This window comes from Argentina anserina, chromosome 7 (genome assembly GCF_933775445.1).
Source record: "Argentina anserina chromosome 7, drPotAnse1.1, whole genome shotgun sequence".
In the NCBI taxonomy this organism is placed as follows: Eukaryota; Viridiplantae; Streptophyta; class Magnoliopsida; order Rosales; family Rosaceae; genus Argentina; species Argentina anserina.
The window spans coordinates 10,126,406-10,137,127 of NC_065878.1; the positions used below are offsets into that span (position 1 = coordinate 10,126,406).

The 10,722-nt window shown below is 39.1% G+C and overlaps 2 long non-coding RNA genes across 3 annotated transcripts; one reads left to right on the plus strand and one right to left on the minus strand.

Annotated features, from left to right (window-relative positions):
• Window positions 1-1,162: 1,162 nt before the first annotated feature.
• Window positions 1,163-3,160, plus strand: LOC126801644 (uncharacterized). 2 transcript variants are annotated; one of them, XR_007672863.1, is made up of 3 exons: window positions 1,163-1,402; window positions 1,620-2,302; window positions 2,585-3,160. It is a non-coding gene; the product is annotated as an uncharacterized LOC126801644 (long non-coding RNA). The 2 variants fall into 2 exon arrangements; XR_007672862.1 differs by having other exon boundaries at window positions 1,620-1,919; window positions 2,010-3,160.
• Window positions 3,161-6,763: 3,603 nt separating this feature from the next.
• LOC126801645 (uncharacterized) lies at window positions 6,764-7,914 on the minus strand. Its single transcript, XR_007672864.1, has 3 exons — window positions 7,641-7,914; window positions 7,361-7,501; window positions 6,764-6,989 (listed from the first exon to the last, which is right to left on the minus strand). It is a non-coding gene; the product is annotated as an uncharacterized LOC126801645 (long non-coding RNA).
• Between the last annotated feature and the right edge of the window lie 2,808 nt (window positions 7,915-10,722).

Sequence of the window (10,722 nt, forward strand, 5' to 3'; positions counted from 1 at the left end):
AATTTTTGAGACAAACAAAGATGGATGAACAGTAGGTGGTTTTGAGAAAACTGGGAATCAAATTCTTCATTAGCCTACTTAAGAAGCTATGTTATGAAGTATCAGATTCATTTTGGATAATGAAATTGACAACAAATTCGATGATCTAGAAAATTATCAAATTATCAATAGCCAATCAAGAAAATTATGCCTCACCAAATTAAGACGGTCCACTAACCAATCATTACAGAAAGCTAGTCATTCTATTTATAGGTTTAGCGTAGTCATTTTAATTAGGGCAAGTTTCAGCCGGCTGATACGGTGTCACAGGGATGCACGCGTTCTTGTGTGGCAGTAACATAAATAAGTTTTTTTTGGCTCAAAATCAACCTCGTTTTTTCGGGCCAAGGGGACATTTTGTTTGGGAACACTTAAATAAGTGTCTCTATATTCTTGTATTTGGGGACATACGCTTACATTGTGTCTCTCAATATATATTTGGCACAAATCATGTGTCTCTATATATGCAAAAGACACACTTATTTGTCCTTAAACACTTTAGGTATATCTACACTCATGTTTAGAGACTTATATATGTCTCTAAACTACACAAAATGTATATTTTGTTGGTAGACTACCATTGCTTCTGCAAGACAAATAGTAAAATACTCTCTTCAAACTCTTTTCTTTTATTTATGAAATACTGTGCCATACAAAAATCCTTGGCCACCAACAAACTAACTCATTACCTTATCTCTGTTATTCTCACTCAGATCTATCGACGTCTTTGACAAAAAAATTCTCAAACATATGATTCTTGTTCTTCTTGCTCTTAGTAGAATACCCAAACCAAGAGATGATGTAAACTCCAGAGTTATTAACGAGTTAAGTTGAAATAATTAGTGACTATTTTACGATATTAATAATTAATTAAAGTAAATGTTCGAGAATATTAAAAGTTATAACGTTACGTCGAGTATTTGAGAATGTTTGGGGATTTTTCTGGCTTATCAAGCTATGTATATGATTTTTCTTAAGTTGAGAAATTTAAAGAAATTATTTGGGAAATCAGAAAATGGTCACGGTGCAATCTTAGATGTAGAAATTGGTTGAATTACTTCAACCCTTGGATCATATAGACTATGTATGTGTATTGGAGAGTAAATGAGAGCAAACAGATCGAGCTCTCAAACAAACCTCCCTTTTCGCAACCTAACGACCCACCCACCAAACCGCTGTCCTTCCTCCGCCTTTAGCTTCGCTTAGGCCGCCGCACCGCCTCCGTTCAACCTATTTCGATGTCGCGGACAAGTTTCCGGCTCTCGCTTTTCCGATCGGCGATTGTGGAAGGAGAAATCACAATGAACAATGTCGAGCATCAAGATGGCACCTGCGTTTGCAGCCACTGATTCTATCGAATTTGGTATGGAAATCATTCATCTCGTTGTCTTCATCATCCTGGTGATTTAGTTTGATTGATTTCTTGACTAATTCGATTTTGATTTTTTCTGGGTTTATTGCTCGGTGTTGTTCTTCGAAAATTGTAGACTTTTATGTCAATTCTAGGATTCATTAGTCTTTGTATGCAGCTTGGTGAGGTATCAAGAAGCTGAGTTGATTATCCGACTTTACATTGACAGATTTTGCTTCACCGAATTCATGAGGAAGCTTCTGCCATTTGGGAAATTTGAAGGTAAAATTATAGCTTTGAATCTAAATGTTGATTTCCTTGAATTGGTGTAGTTAAAGCATAAATGATCATATTTTATTCTCTGATCTGGTTTTGCATGCTAGCTTTTAGGAAATATTTACTTTGTTCTTCATTTTCTTCTATAGCCACTCAAATTGGGTACTCACTTCAAGAGTCCGAGTCGAGCATGGAGGTCATGCTTGGGTTATTGCATTGCCTTAAGAGGCAAAAGCTAGAGGAGCTCAATGAGGTAGATTGAGACTTGATAAAATTTGTTGTGGTGATTTTTGGCTGATATAAATATTTGGCCTATATGATAATGTGAGAGTTTCCGTGGTAGAGACAAGCTGATATTGATTACATTAAGAAAGACATGATTGCGGTGGAGTGACGTAGAGTTGAGCTATACAGCCAACAACAGGGTAAGTTAGTGAGATTGAGGCTGCTTGGTGATGAACAGCAGAGAAATGACATTGTTATAGTGCGCAAGATGTGCAAGTGCATATGAGTTCTATCAATTTACATAGCAACAAGGCGGTTGTAAACAATGTGCAAACCCATACGAGGCATATGCAGCCTGTAAATCCACAAGGAGGACTGTCGGTGGCAAGGAAAAGGCGAGTCCATTCACAGGTTAGCAATGTTGTGAAGTGAGTTTTTTAATAGCCTGGCCAATTGTTGTGGATGTTAAAGACCTTTAGATTATCCACTATATCTTTCCTTATCATGTTTGTTTCCAGAACAGGACTTGTACCTTAATGTGACATTAGAAATGTGTGATGTTAAGAGTTCCTTGTTGTGGTTAGGCCGAGGAGTTCTGCACTTCAGATAGGCTACTAGCTAAACTTTCATAGTATCCTGAATCATTATTTGGGGCTTTTCTTTTCCTGATTTCATCTCTTCATATTGCAACAGTACAACGACCTACAAGACTGTTACTTGCAAAAGCAGCAAAATTTGAACAAACAAATGGATTATAATGCTGTGGATGTAGAAGGTTATAATCTAGGCCTTGAAGACTTCTATTATGTACTAAAGGGATTTACACAATACATGCACAAACTTATAAGTATCAGTTTTAAGTATCTCTTAGTTTACCCTGTTTAGATATAGATACTTACACCTTCTAGTTGGTATTTGGTTACTTGAACCAGTTGATTGAGAGTCATTTCTGAACTCAGACAGGGTGATATTTTCCACTCTGCAAATATTGTGTCGACGTGAGTGCTTATATCATTCCTTCTGTACTTTTAACATGACATGGACTCTTAAAGGTTGGAATGCACATATGTCACACAATCTTGAAAATAATTGTTGGAGAGATTCTCCTTGCATCAGCTGGTTATGCTACAGTCTGTTAGTGTTATGAATCTCATTTTTTGAACTGTGTTACAATGTTGGATGAATAGGTTGTACTTACATGTGCACGTGTTCTTTCAGTTTTGTTCAAATCAGTATATGAAGTCTTCGTTTAAATGCCATGTTATATGGTTGCAGGGAACTAAAGTTAGACCTTTTGGGGGCACACCTCAGCTATATATGCATCCTAGATCGAGTTATTGAAAATGGTGCAGTTCCCCTATTTGTGCACCTTCTAAGATCTAGCAGTGATGACGTCAGAGAGCAGGTTCCGACTACCTCTTACTACTTTTTTCTACTTGATAGGGCAGTAATAAGCGAATTTGGCCATCATATGTCTCTCTATGTCCTTATTATCACAAGTTGTCCCAATAGTACCTCTTATAGAGCTGGGTTGATCTATTGTTCATGAGAGAATGTAATAGAGGTTCTAGGATATGTTTTTGTTTTCAGAACAAGAGGTTCTAGGTCATGTTGATGTATTTTTGAATATTTGAGTTCAATATATATTTTTGATTCAGTAAGTATTACATTCTTGCTGCAGTTACTGTTGTGGTAAGTAATGAAACATTGATTTTTTTTGTGCCTAGATCTGCAATTATTCCACATTAGGAGGGGAAACCAAAAGAAAAAGATTGTCAATGGGCACAAATAGCTCAAGTGTCCTTGTAAGTGTAGTGTATTTGTATAAAGATATGAGAGTAGAAATACATTTGTAGTTTGAGAAATCATAGGCCCCATTGTGTTTATTTGGGGACATATAATTTATATGTGCCATAAATCAATAGGAACACTAGCAAAAGGGACATTTGTGTTATGTGTCTCTATAGCTCAAAGGGAACACATATATGTCTCTATAGGTATCAAATGACACTTAACAAATGTCCCCTCAAGTCATATTTCTTGTAGTGGTTTGTGCAAAGCTAAGCTACAAGCTTCTAGCATGCACTAAATAACCTACGTGCATCCTTAATTGTATGATATAAAACAAACTGAACATGAGTAAGGCAGTAATCAAAGTGTAGGTAAAGAAATTCAGAGTTGGTCACGATGTTCCTGATAACATTGCATTCGTGCATGGCTAACCTGGAACCGAAGAAAACTTGGAGACTTGAGAGAAAATGGAAACTATCTCTGTGAATATTAATTGCAATAGATGTTTCAAAAGATAGAAAGTTAGCACAGGCCAAGAGTAGCTTAAAAGAACTCAAACCCCCTTATTAATTTATTCATAACACGGACGTACAGCTGGAGTCTCAAATACTAAGTTGTAGCTTCATCGCGATTTGGAGGCCGGGGAATTAAACAGAGTCTAGATGAAGGCCTTAATTAATTAACTCGTTGAGAAAATTGTTTGATTAGTAACAGGTGGAAATACTCTTTAACTAATTTGGAGTAGCGGCGCAAGTAGTTAGTAAGGTACGTACCGGCCGGTATACACCACGCTTTCGGTATGAAGTACACTGAGTTGCTGAAAATTTTCTTTAATTTTCCGGCTTAATTAATCTGTTTATCAACATTTTTCCGGAATGCCAAAATTTTGTTTTATTAACTTTGCGTCAGACTACGTGTCGTCACAAGCACGGAGAGATTCGTGGAATATTTTTCCGACACTCAATTAATTTTCTACGCATTTGCGAAGTTTAATTTTCTTAAATCTTATATTAAAAAAAATACAATTTCTACATTATTAGATCTCAGCCCTTAATTCCTCTTGGCTAATTTCCACCTTTTTTTTCTTTAAATAAGCTCAACCCTAACAATAACCCACACACTCAACCCGTTGTTCACTTGCTCTCTCCCTCACCTCGTCTTTCTCTCTCTCTCTCTCTCTCTCTCTCTCTCCTCTGTTAGAAAACAGAGGTTGCAACCGCTCTCTTCTCCAAGCCTACCACCGCCATCCAATGACGCCTCGCCAAGATACCACCACCACCACCGTGATCGCCTCCCTCTCCTATTTCCGGCTGCCAGCAGCTCCGACATGCAAATCGATTTCAGTGAGATTACAGCTTGAGGCAGTGACGACTCCAACGTCAGATTCACCAATTTTGATGGCCAAATCTCCCTCCTTTTTGGAGCTTGCAAGTGTTTCTGGGTTACTGGTGAAGCTCGGAGAGGTGGCATAAGTAACTGGAAGGTGCGAACGACGTCGCAGCAGCTCGGAACGGAAGCGCTGCAGCTCGAAGGCGACGAGACCTTGTTCGGGGTCTTCGTTGAGTTACGAGACGGACTTAAAGGATGTGTTTCTACGCGGAGCACGAGGAGCAAGACTTGGGGCGCGAACTTCGGCACTGCTATCTCAAGTAGGGTGACCGCCCGCTAGGGTAAGCCGGTACCTTCCGGGTTTGTGGTTTTCTATATATAAAATGTATATGCTATACGTCTTTATCACATGCTTGCATTCATTTGCACTTTACTTTGGTCATGATGTCTCGAGACTAACATTTTTATTTTATGTCATATTTATTCTTCGGTGATGCCCGTATCTGACACCGTATTTTACATTTATTATTACGGTGATGTCCGTGTCCGACACTATAGTTTTTATTTATTATTACGGTGATACCCATGTTTGGTACCGTAGTTTATATTTATTATTATGGTGATGTCCGTGTCTGACACTGTAGTTTTATATTTATTGTTACAGTGATGCTCGTGTTTGGCACTGTAGTAAATGTTTAGCTCTCGGTTCGCCCGAAGGCGATACCTTGGCGATACCGGCGTATTTCACATTTGCATGATTTTACTGATTTGCCCTATTTGTTAGGAGACATGTTAGGACGAGGGTGCTCACCCCTAATTTTCAGGTACCGATCTTGAGCCAGTATTCAGGAGCACTTGGACTAGGCGCTAGTGGCATGGCATTGCTCGTGGTCTACCTTTGGCACCGAAGAGTCAGCTTCCGGTGTGATTCCCTTATTTCTTGATCTCCGTTCTTGTTTAAATAATTGCATGATGCAAACTCTGTTTGTCTGCCTTTAGTCGTGCGGTTATTCCTTTTTGGCATGTACTTATTAAGTTGATGTGTTTTCCTCATATCATAATTGAACCCTTATTATATTTCGCTACCTTCCGCATATTTGTGATCATCGAAATTTGAGCCTCCTTTGCTGCGATGTTCAATTTCTTTGTTTCTTTTCATTACCCTTTAGCCTTGCAGTAGCGAATGAGGGTGGTCAATACATTGGATCCCGTATCGGTTGCTTCTAATTCGGGACTGCGGCGATTACTGTTGCATTTCGGGACCAGAATTGATCTCGGGGTGTGACATATATATATATATATATATATACGGTATTGTAATATCCTACATCAGTTAACAGAGAAGGGGTGATGTGCCTTATATGTACATGATTACCTCCATCTAACATGAGGCCTTTTGGGGGCTTAATGACTTCGGATAGGATGAGAACTCCGAAGTTAACCTTGTTCGGGCTAGAGCAATCCCAAGATGGGTGACCCACTAGAAAATTGCTTGTGAGCTCCCAGAAACAAAACCTTGAGGACTATGCCCAAAGCGGATAATATCATATTACGGTAGAACCAATCCCGGGATGTGACATCGTGCGCCCTGGACTCTTGCTTGCCTTTAGCAATTATCCTTCATTCTTATTCTTATTTGGAAACGCCAAAGGCTTTAGTAAACAAGGTGTTTACTTAAAAAAAATCAGTAGTTGATCATAATTTTCCGCTGAGTTAGTTCAGTTCCTCTATATATATATATATATACATGCATCTACATGTGGAAGAAGTGATGTACGTGTGCTATTGTACATGCTATACGTACATATTTTGAGTTGTAGTTAAGAGTAATATGTTATGGAGAATACTCCATAGCTAGCTCCTCTAGGGTTGCAACAAGCGCGATTGGTATCTTGTCAGACATTAGTAATTGTTACTGCGTGATTCCGGGGTGGCTAGATTCTTGAATATCAAGGGGAACCGCACAATTTCCGATCACCTGAATATCATGAACAAATGGCGTTTAAGGAAAAAACTGGGTTGGCCGGCTTTCAAGTAACAGTAAAAGGTATAATTGAATTTATTACTGTCTAGGTAAAATAGTAACAGTAAAAGTTATATTCGGATTTATTACTGTCTAAGTAAAACAATAACAGTAAAAGGGTAATTTCAGATTTATTACTGTCTAGGTAAACAGTAACAGTAAAAGAGTAATTTCGCCGCGATAAAAACCAGAGAATTACCCTTTCTTCTCCGACGGGTTTCTCTGCCCAAGACCTCCACCTAAACTCAACTACTTTCGACATGCACCAGAACGAGATTTCCAACAGGATTACAACAATTTCAGTGAGATTTGAGTTCGTTTAGTACCTCAACGAAGATCTGAACGGGTCTGGTCGCCTCCGAGCTGCAGCACCACCGTTCCGAGCTACTGCGACGTCGTCCACTCCTTCCAACCGCTTCTGCCGCCTCTCCGAGCTTCACCAGCAACCCAGAAACACTCGCAAGCTCCTGTGATTGAAGAACACATTCGCCGAAGTTCAAGAACACGCCGGCGAGTTCAGAAACGAAAAAGGTTAGAGCTTTTGGCTCAAACTTGATGGATTCGGGGAAGGTAAGTGCTGGAAAGGGAGATGAGGTTCGAATTTACCAGCAAGGAGGCAGATTCAACCGTCGGAACCGGTGGATCCCTCGTCGGAGTCGTCACTGCCTCAAGCCGAAATCTTGCCAAAACCGGCCTGTATGTCGGAGTTTCTGGCACCTTCGGAGGAAGGAGATGGAGGCGGTAATGGTGGTAGCGGTCTCGTGGTGAGGAGTCGCTGGACGGAGGCGGTGTGGCTCAGAGATGTCGTCGGTATCTCCCTCTGTTTTCAAACAGAGAAAAGGAGAGGGAGGGAGGCGCGTGAGGGGGGAGAGAGAGAGTGTGTGTGAACAGTAAGTTTGGGTATGTGGGCTGATGGTAGGGTTTGACTTTTTTAAAGAGAAACCAACGGTGGAGATTGTATGATGAAGATTAAGGGCTGAGATTTAATATGTACGGCATGTATTTTCTGAAAAAAAAAATGCGATTTAAGGATTCGTAACCTTTAAAATGGCGTAGAAAATTAATCAAGCGGCGGAAAAAAATATTCCGCGAAAATCTACCCACTCGTGACGACGTGTAGTCTAGTGCAAAGTTTATATACAACACAAGAAAATAAATTTTGGTTTTGCCATTTCAGAAAAATATCGGTAAGCATGTTAGAAACGCCGAAAAAAGAAAGAATTTTTTTTTCAGGGGCTCACATGTGGTTACTCTCAAATGAAATTGTCGAATACAAATGGGGGACATGAAGTCTAAACTCCTAATTACAAAGACCTAAAATAATTTCGATAATCTCTATAAACAAGTACCCAACAAAACATCAAATAGCAAGAGTACTAAGTACACCAATGACTGCTCTATTTTGAAAAAACGGTGACATAGTTGAGAGGACAGTAGATATGTAAACCTAAAAACGATGAAGCATCGCCTACATATCCAAATGTCTAATAAACCAGCTACCCAATTATGTTACTGCGGGAAAATAAATTCGACGACACTTAGTCTCCTTTTGCCATTAGGCGGCAACGACCATTTGATGAAGTAAGAAACTCTCCACCCACCTAGAGCAGTCAAGACACATTGAGTATGCACACAGACACGAAGACCGACTCTCCCTAAATATGGGCTTATTATACGCAAATTGTGCAACATAATTAATTCTTTCCTCATTATTTAATTCTAGAAAGATTAACACAAAAATAACAACTATACATATCCTTCCGAAGATGCTACACATCCATATATAAGTATTGGTAACAGTCTTCTATTTCTTGTTGCCAACAAAGAACTGTCCGTTACGGTCTCCTTCGTTTCCACTAACTTGATTATCTAAAACAATAATATTACCATCACCAGTAACAACAATGTTACCATCGTCTTTTCTGGGTGTGTTTAAGAAGGACCGATTGATTCTTTCTCATCAGAGGGCGTTTTGGAGGAGTCTGCATAAGGCTTTGCACCTCCCAACAAGAACTGTCCATTACAGTGTCCTTTGTTTCCACTAACTTGATTACCTAAAACAATAATATTACCATTACCATTAACAACAATGTTACCATCGTCTTTTCTGGGTTGTGTTTGAGAAGAACCGGTCGACTCTTTCTCATCAGAGGCGTTTTGGAGGAGTCTAAATAAGGCTTTGCACCTCCTAACAAGAACTGTTCATTACAGTCTGCTTTTTTTCCCACTAACTTGATTACCTAAAACAATAATATTATCAACACCATTAACAATAATGTTACCATCGTCTTTTCTGGGTTGTGTTTGAGAAGAACCGGTCGAATCTTTCTCATCAGAGGGAGTTTTGGAGGAGTCTTCATAAGGCTTTGCACCTCCAAGGTAGAGGTAGTATGGATGGGCGACGCGGGTTATAGTATTGCACCGAAGGCAGCGGACTCGGGTTGTGTACGTGATAGGGGCAGCTTTAGTTGACCATGGCAATAGGAACAGTCAATGGCTACTTACATGTTGAGGATACTGCACATCTTTGAATCTGAGGGAGAAAGATATGCATATGTCAGGGAATGCATAAGAATAAACTATAAAATAAAAAAATCAATCGAAACTAATTCAAAATCACAAGTGGAAATATTAAAAATAGAGAACATTGGAAATTAAGTCAATTCCGCCATTTTATTACGAAGACACTTTAATTTCTTTCAGACTCCCTTTCTACCATAGTGTGAAAAATTGAAAACGTCTGGAACATCTGATTTTTTTATTCTAACAAATATATCTAAACTTTATGTGATCATCGATATAAGTAACAAAATACTTATGCATACTCAATGATTCTTTTTCATCAGACCACACGCATCTGAATGTATAAGATCTAGAATATTTCTATCCTTGGGAAAGTCTTTAAAAAACTAATTTTCTTATGCTTACCAAATAAACAATAATCGCAAGTGTCTAGTGATGAGTTACCTTTGGCAACAGGAATTAGTGACTTCTTTGCCAACATCTGCAATCATTTCTCACTCATGTGGCCAAGACGTCTATGACACAAACTTGGAGAAGATTCCTCGACTGCATTCAACCCACTCTTGCAAATCTTTCCATAGGTCTTGTAGAGTGTGCAAAACATTTGTCCTCTAGTAACTACAAGAAATCTATAAGTTTCCACTTTCCATCATCACCATGATGATGAAAGCCTTGTCGATCAAGTACACCCATTGGCATAAGATTGAGACGTACACCAGGAACATGTCTCACATCTTTCAACATTAATTGACATCTCACATTTATCTGCAAGCAAATTCCTCAAATCCCAGCAATATTGGAGTAGTTGTCATTGCCCATCTTCACTTTACTAAAGTCACATGCTTTGTACATAGTGAAGAACTCTACGTGAGAGGTGACATGAAACGAGGCTCTAGAGTCAACAATCCATTGAACTCCAAGATTATCTACTAGTAGACATTCACCTCCAAGTGCCAAGAACTCACACTCATCATGAGACACTACAAGAACAACATTGTTCGTGTTCTCCTTTTGTTGATGAGTAGCGGCTTCTCGCACTCCTTTGAATTTCCGTTTCAATTTGTTACAATGTTTCTTCATGTGGCCAAGAATACTACAATGGTGACACTTTCTGCTGAGCCTTGTTTTAGATTTGCTCATACTCTTTTCATGGCCTCTAGGTCCT